This window comes from Panthera leo, chromosome F2 (assembly GCF_018350215.1).
Source record: "Panthera leo isolate Ple1 chromosome F2, P.leo_Ple1_pat1.1, whole genome shotgun sequence".
In the NCBI taxonomy this organism is placed as follows: domain Eukaryota; kingdom Metazoa; phylum Chordata; class Mammalia; order Carnivora; family Felidae; genus Panthera; species Panthera leo.
The window spans coordinates 72,180,392-72,201,350 of NC_056695.1; the positions used below are offsets into that span (position 1 = coordinate 72,180,392).

Genomic DNA, 20,959 nt, shown 5'->3' on the forward strand with positions numbered 1-20,959 from the left:
AACACGACATTTACAAACATGAGTGAGACACTGGGTTTGGTTTCATTTCAGCCTTTGGGGCTTGGGTAGTCCTTGCACCCCATCTGCATCCCCCTCAGCGATTTCTGCATCCAAAGTGGAGTGGCAGGGTCTCATGGTGGAAAGTGCCCAGGCTTCGGAGTGGTTGCTTCCCGTCCATACAGGCTGTATCACGGATGTAGCTTGGACCCGGGGTTTTGGTGCCAATAGCACGTGATGATTAAGGGCATAAGCTTTGGAATTAGACGGATGTGAGTTCAAATCCCAGCTCTGGTGATGCAAATATTCTAAACGTAATTGTGGTTGCACAACTCTGTGAATATATTTAAAAACCATTAAATTGTACATTTACGTAGATGAATTATAAGGTGTTTGAGTTACATCTCAATAAGGCTGTTACCCAGAAAGATCAGCTCTGCTTTGTTTTAGTTGCGACCTCATTGTGTCCCTCTGCATTTTGGTTTTGGCCTGTCTAAAAGGGGGGGATCTAATAATTACCTCCTAAGATTGCTGTAAGGGTTTCAATGGATGTGCTTGCGAAGTTTTCAGCACAGTGCCTGACACATGGTAATAAAGTTCCTTTATCATTAATGTAACGCTTACATTCTGGAACCAACTCTGCTGCTTGCTAGCTTTTTGGGGCTTTGGGAAGTTTCCTCATATTCCCTGGGCCTCAGTTTTCCCACCTGTAAAGCGAGATGGCGTCATGTTCCTCACGTATATACTACAGGATCTAAGCAAAAGTGTTAGCTCAGTTCACAGGACCGTGCCCTCAACAAACCACGTAGGCTGTATCTCAAGACCCTTCCCAGGGGCGGAATTTCTCCAGGGGCTTCTATCTTACGGTGTGGCCAAAGTTTCATCCCATGAGGCATCATAATTTTTTTTAATGTTTTGTTTTATTTTTGAGAGACAGAGTGTGAGCGGGGGAGGAGCAGAGAGAGAGGGAGACCCAGAATCCGAAGCAGGCTCCGGGCTCCGAGCTGTCAGCACAGAGCCCCACGCGGGGCTCGAACTCACGAACTGCGAGATCGTGACCTGAGCCGGAGTCGGACACTTAACGGACTGAGCCACCCAGGCGCCCCTCCTCCCGTGAGGCATTAAGTCCCCTGTACCTCACAGGTGTGCACGTGTGAACGTGAACCCTGAGTGGGTGGAGCCTCAGAGCACCAGACGGGCGGCCAGAGGCATGTGGCATGGATAGGAGGGAATTGGCATTTGGAAAATGTCTTCAGGGAAAGACATCGGACCCCCTTCTCCGCAGTTAGTTTTTCTGCAAGATGTTGGCTCCCACGGTAGCCCTGAACTCCAAGTTTTTTGTTTCCTAAGTGCCACGACCCTGGTGCTGTCATCCTCTGCCTTCTATTTGGTCCTCCTTTCAAGCCCTCCCCGGGGCTTCAAAATTGGCAGTTGCCTCCAAGGGAAAAGCAAGAGAGAGTATCAGGCCTACCGTGGGTGTGTCCCATCGCAACCTCTCACCTTCCAGGTGCCTCTCCTCTGCCAGCGTCATTCAGAGTGGTCTTGAACGAATGGCATTGGCATCATGGGCGAACTTGTTAGAAAAGCCAAGCCGTGAGCCCGAGCCTGACCTACTGAGTCAGAATCTCTGGAGACAAAGCGCAGGAAACAGACCTTACGTGTTCTCTTACGTATCTTCACCCGCGAGCCGTCGTACCGGGCTTTCAAACAATTGTTTTGGTATTTTTTTTAAATTTTTTTTTACATTTATTTATTTTTGAGAGGCAGAGAGAGACAGAGCATGAGCAGGGGAGGGGCAGAGAGAGACGGAGACACAGAATCCGAAGTAGGTTCCAGGCTCCGAGCTGTCAGCACAGAGCCCGAGGCGGGGATCAAACCCACAAACTGTGAGATCATGACCGGAGCCAAAGTCAGACACTTAACCGACTGAGCCACCCAGGCGCCCCTGTTTTGGTATTTTTATCCAGGTTTCACAGCTGTTCCCTGAAGGAGTGTTGGCGTTGACACCATCTACTCTAGCATGGCTCGTGATGGATGTCTATAAGGTCCCTTTCAAGGGTCACCTCCGTTAGTTCTCCAGAACTCAAGCCGGTTTTGCTCCAGCAAGTTTTTACCTGAAATAACGCTCGGTACTTGAGTAAGCGCTCAGGAGGCGTTGGCTGAATACGCAGAACTCCGCGATGTAGGTTTCCTTCTTCCCGTTGTACAGACGAGTAAATGGAGACTCAAATGATTAAATGACTTGCCTAACATCACTCAGTCGGTTACCGAACTGGTGTTTGTACCCAAGATTCCAATGCCCACACTGTCCCCATGGTAATGCAGTGGCCCTGGACATGTGAGGGGGCTGGGCACTAAGGGAGGGCCCAGCCGTGCAGAAGGGAGGAGCAAGAAAAACACCCAGGGCCGCCTGGGTAGTTCGGTGGGTTAAGCGGCCAACTTCGGCTCAGGTCACGATCTCGCGGTTTGTGAGTTTGAGCCCCTCATCGGGCTCTGTGCTGTCAGTGCGGGGCCCGCTTTGGATCCTCTGTCCCCCTCTCTCTCTGTCCCTTCCCCTGCTCGTGCACGGGCTCTCTCTCAAAAATAAATAAATATGAAGAAACTATTAAAAAAAAGAAGAGCATCCAACAAGACAACTTTGCCGACATGGGGGCCGGCCTAACACGGGCACTGCCCCTGAGTCAGGATGGGGTGTTGTTGGAAGCACCATCACAGAAGCGAGTCCTGACTTGTCCAGCTGGGTGTGTGGCACGGGGCTGAGCTCCACCCAGAGAAGAGACGATTCATTTCAGGCCTTCTTTGTGAGGTTTTGTCCTCTGCTGCTTGAGGGCTTGGGTCCCACCGCAGGGATTATGGAAAATTCCTCCTGTATGGAAGGAACGAGCAGGAACCGTAGGAGAGGAGGAATCTGCAGCCCAGACAGAAGCTGCCTGGGTGTAGCAGGGCGACACTTGGTGGGGACTGGCTCGGTAGGGTGTCCCCTACCCAGGAAATGGGTAGCCTGGTCCCGTTTCCTTTCCCCAGAATGGCCCGGAGGTTGCTGGGATGGGAAATCCTTTTGGTTTCTGTGGATCTAGGAAAGTGCGTCACTGGAGTGGGGGTTCCCCGGGGAGGGGAGGAGCCTTTTCCTGAAGGAAGGCTTTTCAATGCCCTCTTGCTTTGTCCCTTGTCTCCATGGAAATGGTGAAGAGGTCCAAACAAGAAGTCACTTCCTTGGGGAAGGGAGGGCAGCCTGGAGGTGGAGAGCCTCCTACCCTCAGAGTCTGGGCTCCAAACCACGGCGTGTCTGCAAGGTGCCATGTTACCGGGTCCCCCTGGGTGAGGGTGGTCACTAGGAGAGTGAGCTGTGACCTCGCTGAGCCCCCAGAAGGTCAACGGGGACAGTCTAAGCGTAAGACTCAGAATGTCTGGGTTGGAAGAGGCTTTGGAGACCATCTGGGACCCAGGAGTGATGTGCCTCACCCAAGGCCACACCGTAAACTCTGTACTAGGACTAAAATCACATCTGATTGCTCATTCCTGCTCCAGAAGGAGTCTTTTTCTTTTCTTTTTTTTATTATTTATTTTTGAGAGAGCGTGTGTGCGCGAGAGAGAAAGAGAGAGAGAGAGAGAGAGAGAGAGAGAGAGAGGAGAGGCAGAGAGAGAATCCCACGCAGGCTCTGCCCTGTCAGCATAGAGCCGGACTAGGGGCTCAAACCCACGGACCGTGAGCTCATGACCTGAGCCAAAATCAAGAGTCAGACGCTTACCCATCTGAGCCACCCAGGCCCCCTGGAATGAACCTTTTCCATCATAGTGACCATGCAAATTGTCGTCTTACGTTTATTGAATGTTTACCACGTGCCGGGCACAGTGCTGAGTCCTTTCCGTCCGTCATCTCGGTGACTTCTCACGACAACCCTTAAAGGTACGATGGCCCCCAGTTTACAGCAATGTGACCACTCCAGCTGTGAGTGTGTGGACCAAGGTCACACGGTTGCTAGGTAGCCAAGCTGGCACCTAAACCCGGGACACCTGACAGAAGACCCTGGACCGAAACCTGCATCCTCTTCCTGCCCGTTTCTGGGTCTGCTACTTCCTCTCATGGCCCCACTCCCAGCCCTCCCGGCTGAGCCCAGGGGGGCTTCTCACGTACGTGCCAAATGTCTGTCGGCTTCCGATGCCTAAGTGCACGTCGGGTGCTATTCGTCGTAGAACATGACAGCAAGGAAGAAGCTTTAGGCCTTTCTTGAAAAAGCTGTCTAGATTAATAAAGCGATTCTTTTCTGATTGCCAAAATAACATCACAGGTCTTTGCAGAACACCGAGAAACTAGGAATAAGTAAAAAAGAAAGAAAAACACACTCGTATGTTTTCCAGCTTTTTCTCCTGGAAATTGTTCGTGTCCTTGTTCATTTACCCATGGATGATCTTAATGATCGTGTTATCGGTTTGCTCAAGGACAGCATCCTTTATATTCATAATGGTGGCAGACGTCTTTTTTTTCCTCTCCCAATTTGTTGTGTGTTATTACATTTTAAAAAGTGTTTTTGGAGGTTAGAAGAGGCTGCTTAGATTTTTTTAAACATTTGTTTTCAATGCTTATTTTTGAGAGACAGAGAGAAACAGAGCATGAGCAGGGGAGGGGCAGAGAGAGAGGGAGTCACAGAATCGGAAGCAGGCTCCAGGCTCTGAGCTGTCAGCACAGGGCCGGACAAGGGGCTCAAACTCACGGACTGTGAGATCATGACCTGAATTAAGCTCTTGCTTAGATTTTTTAAAGCGTTTATTTTAAGTATTTAAAAAGTGTTTTAAATGTTTATTTATTTTTGAGAGAGAGAGAGCAGGGAGGGGCAGAGAGAGAGAGAGAGGAGACAGCACAGAGCCCGACGCAGGACTTGAACTCATGAAACTGTGAGATCGTGACCTGAGCTGAGACCAAGAGTCAAACGCTTAGCCGACCGAGCCACCCAGGTGCCCCACTGCCTAGATTTTAAGGGACCGGTTTTGCCCTGCAGAAACCCTCTCGTGGTCTGGAGCTGCCCAGCTGGCGTGGCGCACAGACAGGCCTTGACCTTGGCTGCAGGAGGGTTTGCCTGTGGCTGTCAAGGCTCTTCTTGAGCAGCTTGAGCTGGAATAAAGCAGTTCTGCCCTCAAAGGCCCCAGTGTGCCAGTCAGAACGCCAAAGCCATTTATTTTCCTTTCCTGGGAAGAGCAGGCCTCTGCTCTGGGGGCTGAAAGCCAGGGCTCAGAACCAGGGAGGTTCACGGTCGCCGTAGGTGAGTGTTGTGTAGCCCCTACCTCTCCATGCACACGACTCTGTTCAGCTTCCGCTGGCTGGAGTGCTGATGTCATCATCGTGAGTACAGCGTGTGTGGCCACAGGACCACCAGCTGCCGAAAGGCGTCCCGGTTGCATCGCTGTTCACAAAAGTGCCTTCCGTGACCAGCTGATGACGTGGTATTAGGTCACTCTGAGGATGGGAAGGTGAGGCTCAGGAGGACAGGGTGCAGGGCTGGGACTAGACTCTGAGTTCGGGTGAACTCTGTGATGGGGACACGATCCTGGGCCGGGGAAGTCATGGTGGGGGGTGCGGGGGGCGGTGTCAGAGACCTCAATGGATGAGGACAGAGGAGGAGCCATCTCTGTGGGTACCCAGGCCAGAGCCCCAGACCCCACCTGCCTGGCTCATTTTCTAATCTGTTCTGCTCGCCCTCTGTTTTCTAGGGCCACCCTTCTCCCAATCCCGGCTATAAAAACAATGGGGCACACACAGGGCAATGTAGGGGATGGGAACACACACACACACACACACACACACACACACACACCCTGTGTGCTTACCCATGAAACCCCAGAAAGCAGTCTCCTTAAAGTTAGGAACATGACATATCCATGATGCTTATCACTACTAGACAATGGGCACAAGGCATCGTAGATGCAATTACAAAGAAGGAAGAAGTGAACAGGAACAAGGAGTACTCTACTCAACGACATCCAGGTTATTCAGTTAGAAAACATCACCAATAATAGAATTCAGTTACGTGTTGGGGTAACAGAGTATCTCTCAATGTAATAGAAGAAATATAACGAAACAAAGAAGTCCATTACAATAGCTGCAAACAGATCTCACGCATCATAGTTACCAAGTTATGCGTACGATGTATATGAATAAAATTTGAAGATATTATTAAGGAATAGACACAAACGTGTGAATAAATGAAAAGACGCCCCCATGAGAGGAAGACCCACACTACGTATATGCCAACTGTCTCTAAATTAATCTCTAAATTTAACATAACTCCAATTAAAAATAGGATTCCCCGTCCCCCCCCCCCCCCGGAATTAAATATGCTGATATTCTATGGGAAAAGACAAAGATGAGAACAGTCAAATTCTGAATAATGAAAGGTGGTCTAGGTCTGAAAGATATTAAACTACCTTATAAAGCTAAAATAAATGAAGCAGTTTGGTAAATGGTGTGTGAGTAGAACACAGACCAATGAAACCGTGTGAAACAGCCAGAAATATATCCGAATATACGCAGAAATTTAGTTTGTGATTAAGAGGACATTTCAGATCAGGGGGAGAAAAGGAGGTGATTTAATAAGTGGTGTTAGGTTTAGACAAGTGGTAGCCGCGTCTAAAACAAAGTTCAGGTCCATTCTTAGTTACTTCTACCAAAATAAACTCCAGGTGGAGAAAATATCTACATTTTTTAAAACCCCACTGTGAAAGTATTTTTAAAAAGAGGTGGGAGATTTTATTTAAATAGTATCCAAATGGGGAAGGACTTTGTGTGTGTGTGTGTGTGTGTGTGTGTGTGTGTGTGTGTGTGTGTGAGTTTTACAATTTATTAAATAGGAAAGCTGTCTATTTGAACAGAAGAGAGGACATGTATTTAAAAAAAATAACATCTAGAGAAAAGTGGTCAAAAAGGGGTATGCCCTTTTTGTGGTGTGGTGCCCCCCCTACATTGGAAAGCGGCTGGAAAAGCACCCTGGGAGACCTCGTGCTGACCCAGGAAGCCTGCGCACACACTCCAAATCCCTGAATTCCAAACTTGATTGTACGAGATGCCATTTGCAACACGCATCAAAACCCTCCAGCCAAAGCAGCTTTTCGAGTCTGAAGGCCCACAGATGCCTTGAGATGGTCGCGCCCGCGTGACCTGGGACCCCGCGGAAGGACAGCAGCGCCCCCACTCGGGGCATCCAGGCTCAGGTCTCCAACTGTCCGAGCCGCCCCTGACCCCGAGGCCCCAGGAGTGGACTCTGAGCCAGCCGGGGCACCAAATGAGGTCAAGGAGGCACTAGGGCCTTGGCAGGCGAGCACAGAGCTGCGGCTCACCTACCCCCGCTCCTTACGGAATCGAGGACGATCGACTGACCTTACCTTACGATTAACATTCTGGAATGACGACGGAAAACACTTACGACGGAACGGTCGTGTTCATGTTTAGTAACTTCAAAACACCACCGGCTTTCACAGAAACGTCTTCTTGAAGGAGCACTAGTCCGCCAAGTAGCAGGAGCTCACCAGGAAGGGGCGCATAGAAACCGGGTGCAGCTCTCACACGCGGGGGGCTCCTCGCTGCCCCTGGCTGCCAGCGCTGTTTAGGTCGTGAAATCAGCGGCACGATCAATACTTTCGCTACGGCCGAGGACCCCGTACGTAAAGACACAACGGCATTTTCAAGCCCAGCGAGCGGCGGCGGCCGGGCGGAAGCAGGGCTGCGACCTGGGGGCACCTCACGGCTCTCAAGACTCCTCTTCCTCATCTTGCATTTCGGAAATTCTGTCTACGGATTGAAGGATTTCGGCAACACGATTCAACGCTTCCGCTCCAGAAACCAGCTGCCGGATGGAGGAGCCGGTGTTGTTCCCGCGGACGCGAAGGTTCTGCGAGGCCACGTGGGTGGTCTGCCTCGCCCCCTGCAGGCGCGGCGCCCTGGCCCGACCGCAAGGCCTCCTTCTGGCGCTTGAAGTTCGAGACCTAGGCCTGCAGCGAGCTTCTGTCCCGCTTCGGTTTCAGGATGGGACCTTCCGCCCTTACGGCCCGGTTTGTCAACGGCGCCAGGTGCTGCTGCCCCTGCTGGACCACTGACTCCAGATCTCGGCCGTCACTTTCCGCCTTTATCGTTTTCGCTTCCGGCTTCCGCTCCAGCGTCCTCCCCGTTTCTGCCTGAGTTTCGGAGAAGCTCTGGACCTCAGGCGGCTTTCCTCTCGGCCTAGAATTTTCAGCTTTCAGCGCTTCGTGGCGTATCTGCAGCGTCCGCGGGCGCCTGTCCCCCAGAGACTCTCCGGGAGCCGCGATGTGTGCGCTGGGGCTCCCCGCCGGAGAGAGAGGCAGGCGCGGGAGTCAGGGTCGCTCAGCATCCACGGGGGCAGGGTCTCGGGCCCCACCAGCTCCCACGGGGTGGAGGAGGAGGAGCCTCCACCACTGGACGGCGAGTAGGCCCCGATCCACCCCTCGTCCTCGTCCAGAAGGTCACCAGCCCCTGTAGGGTCCTCGAAAAACGGCTGCTGCTATTCCAGGCCGTACCCCACGGTCTGGGGGGTTGGGGAGCTGCGGCCCAGTCCCGGCAGGTGCCTTGCGGGTTCCTTTGAATAAATCCTGTTGTTGGCGGTGTCTTCTCCCGACAGGCCCGGGTTCTGGGTTTTCAGAAACTCTCTGAAGGAGAACGGATCGGCCTCTGCAAGATCTTCAAGCTGATCGATCTCCAAAATGTGCCTCCTGGCGGGCCTTGCTTAGTGCATCTCCCCCTTTCCTTAGCCAAAATCTGGAGCCCGTCCCGGCGGGTCGGGGGCGGCCCCGGGGCCCGGCGCCCTCGGCCGCTCACCGTCCGGAATATGACGAGGCCCCCGGCTCGTGACATCTGCGGGGGACGCCAGGGCAGCGCGTGTAACCGGTCGTTGCGGGCCCGGCCCTCCCTAACCCGGCCGCGGGGGCTCCGCCCGAGTCCCCCGCCCCTGTCGCCCGACGCCAGGCCCAGGACTTTGTCTTTTTAAACCTGACACAAAAGTTCAGACTCCACATAAGAAAAGAAGCTTGGCATAAATCGTTTCATGAAATCCAACATTTCCAGGGGTGCAGGGTGGCTCAGTCAGTTAAGTGCTCTGGTGATGATCTCACATTTCATAGGTTCGAGCCCTGCCTCGGGCTCTGCGCTGGCAGTGGGGAGTCTGCTTGGGACTCTCTCTCTCCCTCTCTCTCTGCCCCTGCCCCACTCACTCTCGCTCTCTGAAAAATAAACAAACAAAGACTAGCAACTCAAAAGAGAAGAGAAAGGCATGAACAGAGTTCTGAGTTCAGAGAAAACTAAGTAACAGTGGCCTTTAAACATATGGAGGGTCCTCACCCTCACCGTTGGGGGGAAAAACACCACAAATTACAACTTCCGTGACAGATCATGTTCACCTGTTAAACTGGGCAAAATACAGACGTCTGCAAACCTGCTGTTAAGGGGAGATACCAGCACTCACCGTCACTGCTGTTGGAAGGCACAGCCTCTTGGCAAAGCCATTTAGTGAGCTCTCTCAAAAAGGAAAATGCACTAACCCCTGACCAGGGACACCACTGCTCAGCATTCATCCTGCACACGCATTCACGCCTTTGCTCAGGGACGTGTGCGTAAGGACATTACGGGTAGTAAAAGATCAGAAATAACTTACATGTGTATCTACAGAGGACAGGTTAACTGAGATGCCAGGCACTCTTACAGTGAAACACTCTGTGGCCTTTAAATTTTTTTTTTTTTTTAACGTTTATTTATTTTTGAGACAGAGAAAGACAGAGCATGAACGGGGGAGGGTCAGAGAGAGGGAGACACAGAATCTGAAACAGGCTCCGGGCTCTGAGCTGTCAGCACAGAGCCCGACGCGGGGCTCGAACTCACGGACCACGAGATCATGACCTGAGCCGAAGTCGGCCGTTTAACCGACTGAGCCACCCAGGCGCCCCACTCTGTGGCCTTTAAAAGCAACACGACGGCTCTATAATGACATGTGACAAGCTCCTAAATGTACAAATTGTTATCATCTCCGGCTGGGGCTTCCACACTCAGGGACAGAGACTCAGGGAAAGGAGCAGGAATTTGATTTTACTATACATACTTCTGGAGCATTTAACTTACAAAAAATTTTTTAATGTCTATTTATTTTTGAGAGAGACAGAGCGTGAGCAGGGGAGGGACAGAGAGAGAGAAGACACAGAATCCGAAGCAGACTTCAGGCTCTGAGGTGTCAGCACAGAGCCTGATGTGGGACTAGAACTCATGAGTCATGAGATCACGACCTGAGCTGAAGTTGGATACTTAACCGACTGAGCCACCCAGGTGCCCCTGGCATATTTAACTTTTTAAAATCATGGACATATGTTCTTTTTTATTTATTTTTAATTTTTTTAACGTTTTTTTTTTTATTGTTAAGAGACAGGGAGGGGCGCCTGGGTGGCTCAGTCGGTTGGGCGTCCGACATCGGCTCAGGTCATGATCTCACCGTCTGTGAGTTCGAGCCCCTTGTCCGGCTCTGTGCTGACAGCTCAGAGCCTGGAGCCTGTTTCAGATTCTGTGCCTCCCTCTCTCTCTCTGACCTTCCCCCATTCATGCTCTGTCTCTCTCTGTCTCAAAAATGAATAAACGTTAAAAATTAAAAAAAAATAAATAAAAAGAGACAGGGAGAGACAGAGCATGAGCAGGGGAGGGGCAGAGAGAGGGGGAGACACAGAATCTGAAGCAGGCTCCAGGCTCCGAGCTGTCAGCCAGAGCCTGACGCGGGGCTCGAACTCACAAACCTGATGATGACCTGAGCCGAAGTCAGACGCTCAACCGACTGAGCCACCCAGGCGCCCCGGACGTATGTTCCTTTTTAAAACTATATTTAAATCATTGTAAAGAAAAGAGAGAAAGTCTGAGAGCAGAGTTGGGCTCAAGATATACTATCTGTGTGGTGACGGGTAAGTTGTTTAATGTCTCTGGGCTCTTTCGCTTTATCGGTAATACACTCATGGTCTATTTGAATTCTTAGGCCCTGGCCTCTTAGACACTCCCAGTAAAGCATATACAGGGCAGTGCTGTGATTAGAACCCAGGTCGGTTGGGCTACGTTCATTCTTCCATTTCATTCCTTTGTCCATTCAACAAATTCCTGTGATTTTTTTTTTTTTTTAATGTACTTGACAGAGACAATTGAAGTGTTTGCTATGGGCCAGGCATGGTTCTAGACGCTTTACAGTTACTGACTTATTTAATCTGCACTACAACCCCCTATGACAGTTACCGTTACTGTCTTACTCTACAGGTAGGGAAACTGAGGCACAGAGAAGTGAAGTAACTTGCCCCAGCCCCGTGTCTGGTGGGTGGCTTAGTGAATGCCATTATTGCCAGGCAGGCTGCAGAGCCTGAGCTCTTTCTACAGCACCCCATTGAGTGTGGGGCATGGGGTCCCCAGGTCAGTCTGGAGGTACTCATAGCGCTAGGAGGGGCTGTGAGGTGATGAGCCTGGAATCTTCTTCCCCTCTTGAACACCTGCTCATGGAATAGCCTGACCCATCCAGCCCCTCCACCTCTTTGAGTAGGGCTGGGGAAGAGAGCAGAAGAGGCTTTCTGGTGTCCAGAAAACATGAGTTCCCACAAGCCAAGTGGATGCCCGGAAAGTACCAGAGCTTGAGCTGTCTTGCAAGGGCCAGGGAACCCCAGAGACAAGCAGCTGAGGGGGGCGATGAGGGGCCAGGGGTCAAAGCAGGTCTCCCCAAGGACGGAACCATGGTCAGGCGTTGTGGAAATGACCACCACCACGGGCAGCTGTATGTTCAGGACGGGAGCTCTGGGAACGATCTGGGTTCCTCGTATCTACTGGGGAGATGTGGGCACATAGATGGCAAACAGGGCCACGGGAGTGGCTGAGCCTACCAGGGAGAGCGTGTGGTAGGGTGACAAGAGCCCCCAGGAGCATCACCATTTGAGAAACAGGCAGACGAAGACGGTTCACAAAGAAGATGTGAAAAGGATGGTCAGAAGGACGGGAAGAGAAAGGGAGGAGAGGGCGTGACCCTCTTTCATGACGGCTGCCAACAGAAGCCCTGAAAATGTCCTGTTCAGATATGGACAGTTTCTTCTCCAAGGTGAACTGGAGAAAGAATTACCTGAACAATGGAGCGGTTTTCGGCTGGCACTTCCCTTGTCTTCTATTCTCACAGAGATGACACGTTTTCCCATATGTTGTTTTGGCAGAGATCTCTGCATAAACACGTTTACACCCACATACACGTATATTTGCAGGCGCACAGATTTAAATCAATTAAGCTAATATTTATTGAATCTCGGTTGTGTGCGAAGCACGGCACTTCCCAGGGGTCTGCCAGGATGTGACGGCAATGTGCTAAACGCCGAGATCCAACCGTGAGCCCAGACGGATGGGTTCCCCCAACAGGTGTGTGTCCTTCGTGCAAGACTTCAGAGAAGCCTTTACCAAACTGTGCATCAGACTTGGTTGATTCACTGGACCCAATCCTGGGGCAGAGAAACCCACCTTCCCCGAAAACCTCCTGCTGAGTGAGAAACCAGCTCTTGTCTTGTTGAAGCCACTGATATTCGGTGTCTGTGAATGTTAGAATCCTAATTAGTACTTACAGACATATGGGCCAGAATGACTGCAGAGAAAGGGCAGCCGCCTGTGAAAGATGTCCCCAGCTACGCTGCCCAGGATGGCTCTCAGTTTTGTAACGCTGCTTATTAAATTTCCTGGAACTCGGGGCGCCTGGGTGGCTCAGTGGGTGAAGCGTCCGACTTCGGCTCAGGTCACGATCTCGCGGTATGTGAGTTCGAGCCCCACGTCGGGCTCTGGGCTGACTGCTCGGAGCCTGGAGCCTGTTTCAGATTCTGTGTCTCCCTCTCTCTCTGACCCTCCCCTGTTCATGCTCCGTCTCTCTCTGTCTCAAAAATAAATAAATGTTAAAAAAAAAATTTAAATTTCCTGGAACTCAAGTTGCTGTTCTGCGCTCGACCCTCTCTCCGCCTTTGCACCTGCTCTGCCTCTCGGGCCGATCATGTAACGGGGTGTTCCAGACGCACAGACCACACGTGCAAGAGGTGAGAGGGAGGGCAGCACTGCCAGGGGAGGTCAAAGTGGTCCAGCCCCCGGGGATGCAGAGCTGGTGGGGGGAGGGGGAAGGGAGAAGAGAGGAGGGAGGCTGTAGGTCAAGATGTTTTTAGATGGAGTTGGAAATAATCCTGAGGCAGAGGGCAATCATTTGGAAAGAGTGAGGAATGCTCCTCCTTTGGAGACTGATTTTTAAGAGGTGAAAATAAGTGAGCATCTTCCTTTAAGGTTTCTTTTGCTTTTACAACACCGGAAAGAAGTTTGGCAAGTCGGGGAGGAGAGGTGTCACTCAAATGCTGTCCTGTTGCTGTGGGAAGGGACACGGGATATTATGATAGCACATCCATAGGGGACCCAGGTGGCCTGGCAAGATTATGCCTAAAATAGCTTTTATTTGGGAGCAGGTTCATGTTGCTTAATATAATTTTTAACGTTATAATTATGGGGAAAGTCCTAACATAGGCAAAAATGACACAATGGTCTCCCGAAACAGCATGAACTCAGGATAATCCTGTCTTATTCCTACTGCTATCCATTTCCCCTCCCTTATTTTAAATTCTTTTTTTTTTAAGTTTATTTATTTTGAGAGAGACAGAGAGAGAGTGTGTGTGTGAACAGTGGAGGGGCAGAGAAGGAGGAAGAGAGAGAATCCCAAGCAGGATTCTGCACTGACAGCTTGGAGCCCAATAAGGGCCTTGATGTCACCAACTGTGAGATCGTGACCTGAGCCAACACGAAGAGTCCAACGTTCAACTGACTGAGCCTCCCAGGCGCCCGTCCCTTCCCTTATTTTAAAGCCAATACTGGGCGTCGTATTACATGATCCATAAATATAGCATTTTAATATGTATCTCTGAAACATAATAAACATAACCACAAGGCCATTATGACATTAAAAATTATTTTTAAAATACCAGCGATTGTATGGATGGTGTTCAAATATTTAATTATTTAGTAACTGTATTTTTTTAATGTTTATTTATTTTTGAGAGAGAGAGAGAGCACGAGCGGGGGAGAGGCAGAGAGAGAGGGAGACACAGAATCCGAAGCAGGCTCCAGGCTCTGAGCTGTCAGCACAGAGCCAGACACAAGGCTCGAACTCATGAACTGTGAGATCATGACCTGAGCCGAAGTCGGACGCTTAACCGACTGAGCCATGCGGGGGCCCCCGTAAATGTACTTTTATTTACAATTCTTCCGTTTGAGTCAGATCTAGACAAGACCCACGCATTGTGATTGGTTAATATGTCATTGAAGTATCCTTTAATGTACAGATTTCCCGTCTGCCTCTCTCTTTTTTAACCCTTGCAATTTATTTGCGGAAGAAACCAGTTTTTGCTTGGGCCCTGGAAAGCCTCTCCTGTGTGGACTTTGCTGCTTGCACGTTCACGTGCTCGAGTATACCCTCCATACTTCCCGTGAATTGGTCGTTTCATCTAGAGCTGCGGCGTCCCATATGGTAGTCACCAGCCAAAACCAGAATAAATTAGGTAAAATTTCAGCTGCTCGGCAGCCACATGTGACTCTCCTGCCACATCAGACAGTACAGATTATAGAACACGTCCATCATGCGGGCAAAAACTTCTCCTGGACATTTAAAGGCTGAGAAGCTTACCTAAAATGTAATTTTTTTGGAAGACCGTTTCATCAGGACATTAGCCTTTGACGCTATAGCATCCTTTGTTCCCCGGGAGAAAAGTGTCTTTGGAGTAAGTGACCCCAAGGTCAGCCCCTCTGGTATTCCCTCTCTCCATCCAGGCATCTCGGAGTCCTCCTCGAGACTTTCCTCTCCCCCTGGTTTGTATTGTTGCTTTTACCCCCTAAGCGCCTCTCAAATCGGTCCCCTTGTCTCTATTTTTGGAGCGAACACTCTGCCCCAGGTCACTTTATCTCCGAGAAACCGAAATGCTCTCTGCTGGGTCTCCCGCGGTCACCTCGGCCTGCACCTGGGGCCTTCTCTGCAGGACAGCGTCAGGAGCTCTGTGCTCAGAGCACTGGAACATTCCCGTCTGGATCAGGAACGTGCTTACCACGGGGCCCACTGTGCAATGAACAGTGATGCAGAGGAAGGCACAAAATGCTGGGACCGGTGCAGTAAAATAGAGGACCCGGCCAGAGTTTCGTTTATTGAGTCCTGCTCTAGCTTCTGGGCCGTGGGAGTGAAAAAGACAGGGTAGATGCCCACCTTCCAGGAGGAGGGAGTTTATTTTCTAAGGGAGAAAGGCATACTCTAATCAGGTGGATAAATGAACAATAACAACTTAGATCACATCAAGTTTTGAGAAGAACATGGAGTGATTGGATAGAAACCAGGAGTGGTGGGCGGGGGGTGGGGGGGTCCACTGTAGAGAATGGTCGGGGAGGCTTCCTGGAGGAAGTGACATTTGAGCAGAACCATGAAGGGTGAGAAGGATGAGGACACAGCTGCCGCAGAGCCCGGGGAGGGGAAAGCCAGGCGGTGGGAGGAAAGCCAGGCAGGGGAAATAGTCAAGTGCAGAGGACCGGAGCTGGGAAAGAGCCAGCAAGTGACTCGGGGAAGATGACCTCAGCCTCAGTTTTCTCATCCGTAAAATGGTAACAGGGGCGCCTACCAACTGCCGAGGCTGCAGCTATCATTGTCAAGATTATGATTATCGTTTAGTTCAGGAGAGGTTTTAACAGAGCAAATAAATGCTTTCACCCAGACCAGACAACAGATTCATTAGTTGTATGTTGTGACTTCCCCTGGAGAATATGGTTTAGGCTCTAGAACTCGTAATGACACTAGACCCTTACCTCGCCCCGCCTCCACACGCATGGACACATGCACGCATATCCACACACAAGTACACATATACACAGCATCTACGAGGGGTTTCGGTTTGTGGCTGTCGGATTCCTGTTCCCGAACACCACCTTGGAGACAGTGCAGATTTTGGCATTTCAGGCTTCAAGCTTTCAGCTCATCCCCAACGCCCCCCCCCCACACCCCTTCCTTGTAAATCTGTGGGAGGAGCAGGCTGTCAGCAGCACAGAAGGAGGGGGGGTGGGGCTGGGGGTGGGGACCAAGCCACTTAATCAGCTGGGAAGTCTCCTCAAAAGCTCCTCTGCCTCAATCCGCAGGGAGACCGGGGGACAACTTGCAACACAAGTTGGGTCCTTAAAAGGCAGCACAGAGACCAAGCTGGGGCGAAGGGAAGGCATCCTGGGAGGTGAGAGCATCACCTGTGGGGTGGGGAGAAACAGGTGTTTCCTGGGGAAAACAGCAGCTGCAGGGAAGAGAAAGGTCTACAGGGAACAGCAAAGGCAAAAAAAAAAAAAAAAAGAAAGAAAGAAAAAAAATCAAGACAGAGATGATTCCACCTCTTTTTAAATTATGGACGTGCTCCGGGGACTCAGAATCCAGAGGGCTTTCCTGTGTTATGGGGCTCTGGGGACACCGCGCGATACGGGGTATGACGCTTCCTTCTCTCCGTTCACAGCAACACCATCCTCTCAGCTGCTCCGACCAAAACCGTGCGGTCATCCTTGACTTCTTCCCGCGTCTCACATGCCACATTCATCCCATCCGGAACGCCCACCGGTTCGACCTTCAGAAGGTATCCAGAACCTGAGCAGACCCCCTCTCCCCACCCCCACCGCGTCACCTGTCACGCGGCTCAGGGAGAGGCTCTCCTTCCAGGTGTCCTCTTTCAACCCATGCCCCCCTGCAGTCTGGCCTCAGCACCTGGCCAGAGCGACCCTGTTCCTCTGAGGCCCCCTTGCTTGCAAAGCCAAACGCGAAGTCCTGGGAGGGACCCTAGCGACATCCAGAAGCTACCATGTATGTGCCCAGCTGAGGTTGTATGGTGACGTGAACATGTCCTGTGTGCTCTTGCCCAGAAGTGTGTGGGTGTCAGGTGACGTATTCGTTTCCTATTACTGCTACATCAAATGATCAGAGCATCATAGCTTAAAACAGCAGAAATGTATCCTGTCTCAACTCTGGAGGTCAGAAGTCCGAAATCAACCTTGCTGGGCCAAACCCCAAGACTCTAGGGGAGAATCCATTCCTTGCCTCTTCCAGCTTCTGGTGGCTGCCTGGCATTCTTTGGCTTCTGGCTCCATAAATCTAATCTTGTCTCCGTGGTCACATTGCCTCCTGTTCTAGGTGTGTCTAATCTCCCACTGCCTCTCTCTTGTGAGGACACTTGTCATGGCACTCAGGGCTCACCCAGATGAGCCAGGAAAATCTTCATTTCAGGATCCTTAACTTAATCACAGTGTGGTCCAATGAGATGCAAAGAGACCGCCTTGTTGGGCCTTCTTGCAAAGACCGTGTGTTTTTCCCCGGAAAACAGTTAACGAGTAAAGATTCGTGATCAAGAACTTCTTTTGCAAGAAGGAGCAAGCTGAAGATTAAAGCACAGAGGAAGGAAAGGCCTGAAGAAGCAGAGAGAAATGGGGCCAGCATCCTCATGACATTTATGAGCTCCTGGATCACACAGAGCCTGAAGCCCTTCTCGTCCACCTCTGGTCTTTTCAGTTATGAGACCCAGTAATTTCCTCTTTCTTTTAAGCCAGTTTGAACTGGATGTTCTGTCACTTACACCAAAAAGAGTTCTCATTGATATTCTCTTTAAACCTCAAATTCTTACCTAAAAATAGGTTAAATATCTTACAGAATTATGATAAAATTTAATTTTTTAATGCTTATTATTTATTTTTGAGAGAGAGAGAGAGAGCAGAGGAGGGGCAGAGAGAGAGGGAGGCACGGAATCCAAAGCAGGCTTCAGGCTCCGAGCTGTCAGCACAGAGCCCGACGCGGGGCTCAAACTCACAAACTGCGAGATCAGGACCTGAGCCAAAGCCAGATGGATGCTCAACTGATGGGGCTACCCAGGCACTCCAAGAATTATGATAAAATTTAAATGAAATGGCATGTATAACACATATATGTTAATTCCTGGCACGTAAAAATTCTCCTTGTGAATGATGGCTGTTAATATTTAACAATTGACCATCACAAGATAAGAACTAGATCTTATATCAAGCTGGTATGTTTGGGTTATAGTTACCAAAATCTAGAGCCTGGGGCGGAATCTGGGAGACATGGGAGCAGAGCTGACGCGTTCCCTGTGGCTGACCGTTTACCTAATGGCGTGTTCACTAACTGTCAAGTGTCTTGGGGGGCTGCAGGGGGGTCTTGTTCTCATCAGGAGCTCATGGTTTCTCTTGTCAAGGTAAGTTCAGCATCTAGTAGTCAGGCGCCTTCGATATTCCCAGAGCAGGGCTGGGGACTGGAGATCCAACAGGAGGGAGAGGCGTGAGTTCAGGCTGCAGCAGGACTCACAGTCTGATGGAGGAGGCGCAGGCGAATCCGGTAATCACACACGCAGGTGGAGTGCAGGCTGGAGTGCTGGGTGGGGTGAGATGGTTGAGGATCCAGGGCAATCTGGAAGGGCTTCTGGGAGGCGGTGATGTTGGCACTGAGACCTGAAAGACGCACAGGAGCTTATGAAATAAAGGGCATTTTGAGCGGAGAAAACTTCATGTGCCTGTGACACAGGGAGTATATTCTGGGCTGAATTGTGTCCCCACACTCCCCATTCGTGTGTCGAAACCCTAACCCCCCATATGATGGCATTTGGAGGTGGGGACTTTAAGGAGGTAATTAAGGCTAAATGAGTCACAAGGGTGGGGTCCTAATCCAATAGGACTGGGGTCCTCACCAAAAGAGGCTCAGACACCAGGGATGCGTGTGCCCAGAGCCGAGACCACATGAAGACAGAGGCAGAAGACGGCCATCGACAAGCCCAGGGGACAAGCCTCAGGAGAATCCCACCTTGACATCGATCTTGGACTCCGGCCTCCAGAGATGTGAGCGAATCGGTTTCAGTTGTGTAAGTCACCCGGTCTGTGGCAGCCTTAACAGACTCACACCGAGTATCAGAAGTCTGGGGACCCCCGGCCAGGACAGAAGGAGATGGGGGGTGGGGCGTGCGTCACGTCCCACAGGCCGACTTAGGGATTTTTTGGTCTTTATTGCAGGAGCCGTTGAAGTATTATTAGGGCAGAAGTGACGAGTATATAGAATCTGCACACAAGTAGAAATTGAAGCTCACTTTGAGAAAGTAAGAGGATTTTGAATCTGCCCTTATTGTGTTTTTTTTTTTTTATTTTTAAAATATTTATTTTTGAGGGAGAGAGAGAGAGAGACAGAGTATGAGTGGGGGAGGGGCAGAGAGAGAGGGAGACACAGAATCTGAAGCGGGCTCCAGGCTCTGAGCTGTCAGCACAGAGCCCGATGCGGGGCTCGAACTCACGGACCTGAGATCATTCATGACCTGAGCTGAAGTCGGATGTTTAATCGACTGAGCCACCAAGGCGCCCCTGCCCTTCTTGTGTTCGATTTGTCTGCCTCATCCTGGAGTGTGACAGGGGGGCTGGAATTGCCCTCTTGGCTGCTGAGTCACGTTGCCCAGCTGGTGCTTGATGCTATTCCTTGAGTGAATAATGGCGAGATTTATGGGTCGGTGGGTATCTCGAGGGTCCAGAGGGAGGAGAGATCGCTCTGCCTGGTTGGCTGGAGAAGGTAGGACTTCGGACCAGCTACGGAATTTGTGGGACCCAGTGCAAAATGGAAATCTAAGGCCGCTTGTTTGAAAATGATTAGGAGTTTCAAGACCGTGACAGCAGGGCATTAACTCAACCGTGGGTCCTTGCGAGCTCAGGGGGCTGTGTGACAGCACAGGTCACAGATCTAGGAAGCCAGCCCTGGTTGGAGTACATCCTGGAAAGCTTCATGGAGGAGGAGGCAGCATTTGAGCTGGATTAGATCTGGGCCTGGGGAGCGACCTTCTCAGACAGAGGGGTGGAATGGTGTAGGCAAGAAGGTGGACAAGCACACCTCCTGATACGAGCCCAGAGGTCATGGGCGGACACTCTCTTTCACTGTTTAAAAAAAAAAAAAATCTGTCTGAGGCTCATTCCTCCAAGCTCTATTTTGGGGTGGGTTTCATTAATAACAGATGAATTCTGGCTCTGGGGACACCAGAGGTAATTTTTCACTTTTATTAGGGCTTGATGAGCTCTAAGCGTCATGCAGAAGCCCAGCCCCATTTTCAAATGGGCTCTTTTCCATTCCGCTCCTTTGCAAGCAAACAAAGGCCACCAGCGAGGAAGGCCTGGCTCGATCACAGAGCGCTGGCACGGTGCCTTTCGACGTCAGCAGCTGTGCCCCTGGCATCTGCCGTGCTGAGGTCCTGGGGTGGCACACTGCCTTGTGTTCGTCGCGGTCTGGGGGCTGGCATGATGGGGAACCCTGCCAGGAGGGAGCCTGGCCGGAGTAAACCGACGGAGGGTAGCTCTGGGGGCTTCACCGGTAAGAGGTTCGTCGTACTCATACGAGTTTCCTCGGGCCACCATAACAACCACGATCTTGGAGGCTCACGCAGAAACGCACCGTCTCAAAGTTCCGGAAGCTACAAGCTGAGCATGAAAGTCAGCAGGGCTGTGCTCCCTCTGAAGGCTCTAGGGAAGAATCCGTCCCGTCTTTCTCTGGCTTCTGATGGTTGCCGGCCGTCCTGGCCGTTCCCTGGCTTGGCATCACTCCTGTGACCGTCCCCCTTGTCATAAGGCATTCTTCTCTCTGTCTCTGCGTCCCAATTTCCCTCCTCTTTTGAGGACACCGGTTACGGCACCCTAATGTAGTAGGACCTCATCCACAAAGACTCAGTTTCCAAATAAGATCACGTTCACAGGTACTGGGGGTTAGGACTTGATTATATATTTTGTGGGGGGGGGACACAATTCAACTCACAGCTCGGGTCTCCTGTCCTCCCAAGATACTAAGAATCACAAGGAACATCTGCAGGGGGCCCTGCACTTCACAAAGTATTTCTTTGTTTTTAATTTTATTTCTTT

General features: G+C 50.9%; 1 pseudogene; it reads right to left on the minus strand.

Annotated features, from left to right (window-relative positions):
* LOC122210610 overlaps nt 1–20,959 on the minus strand; it is a 42,270-nt pseudogene that overhangs the window by 15,715 nt on the left and 5,596 nt on the right.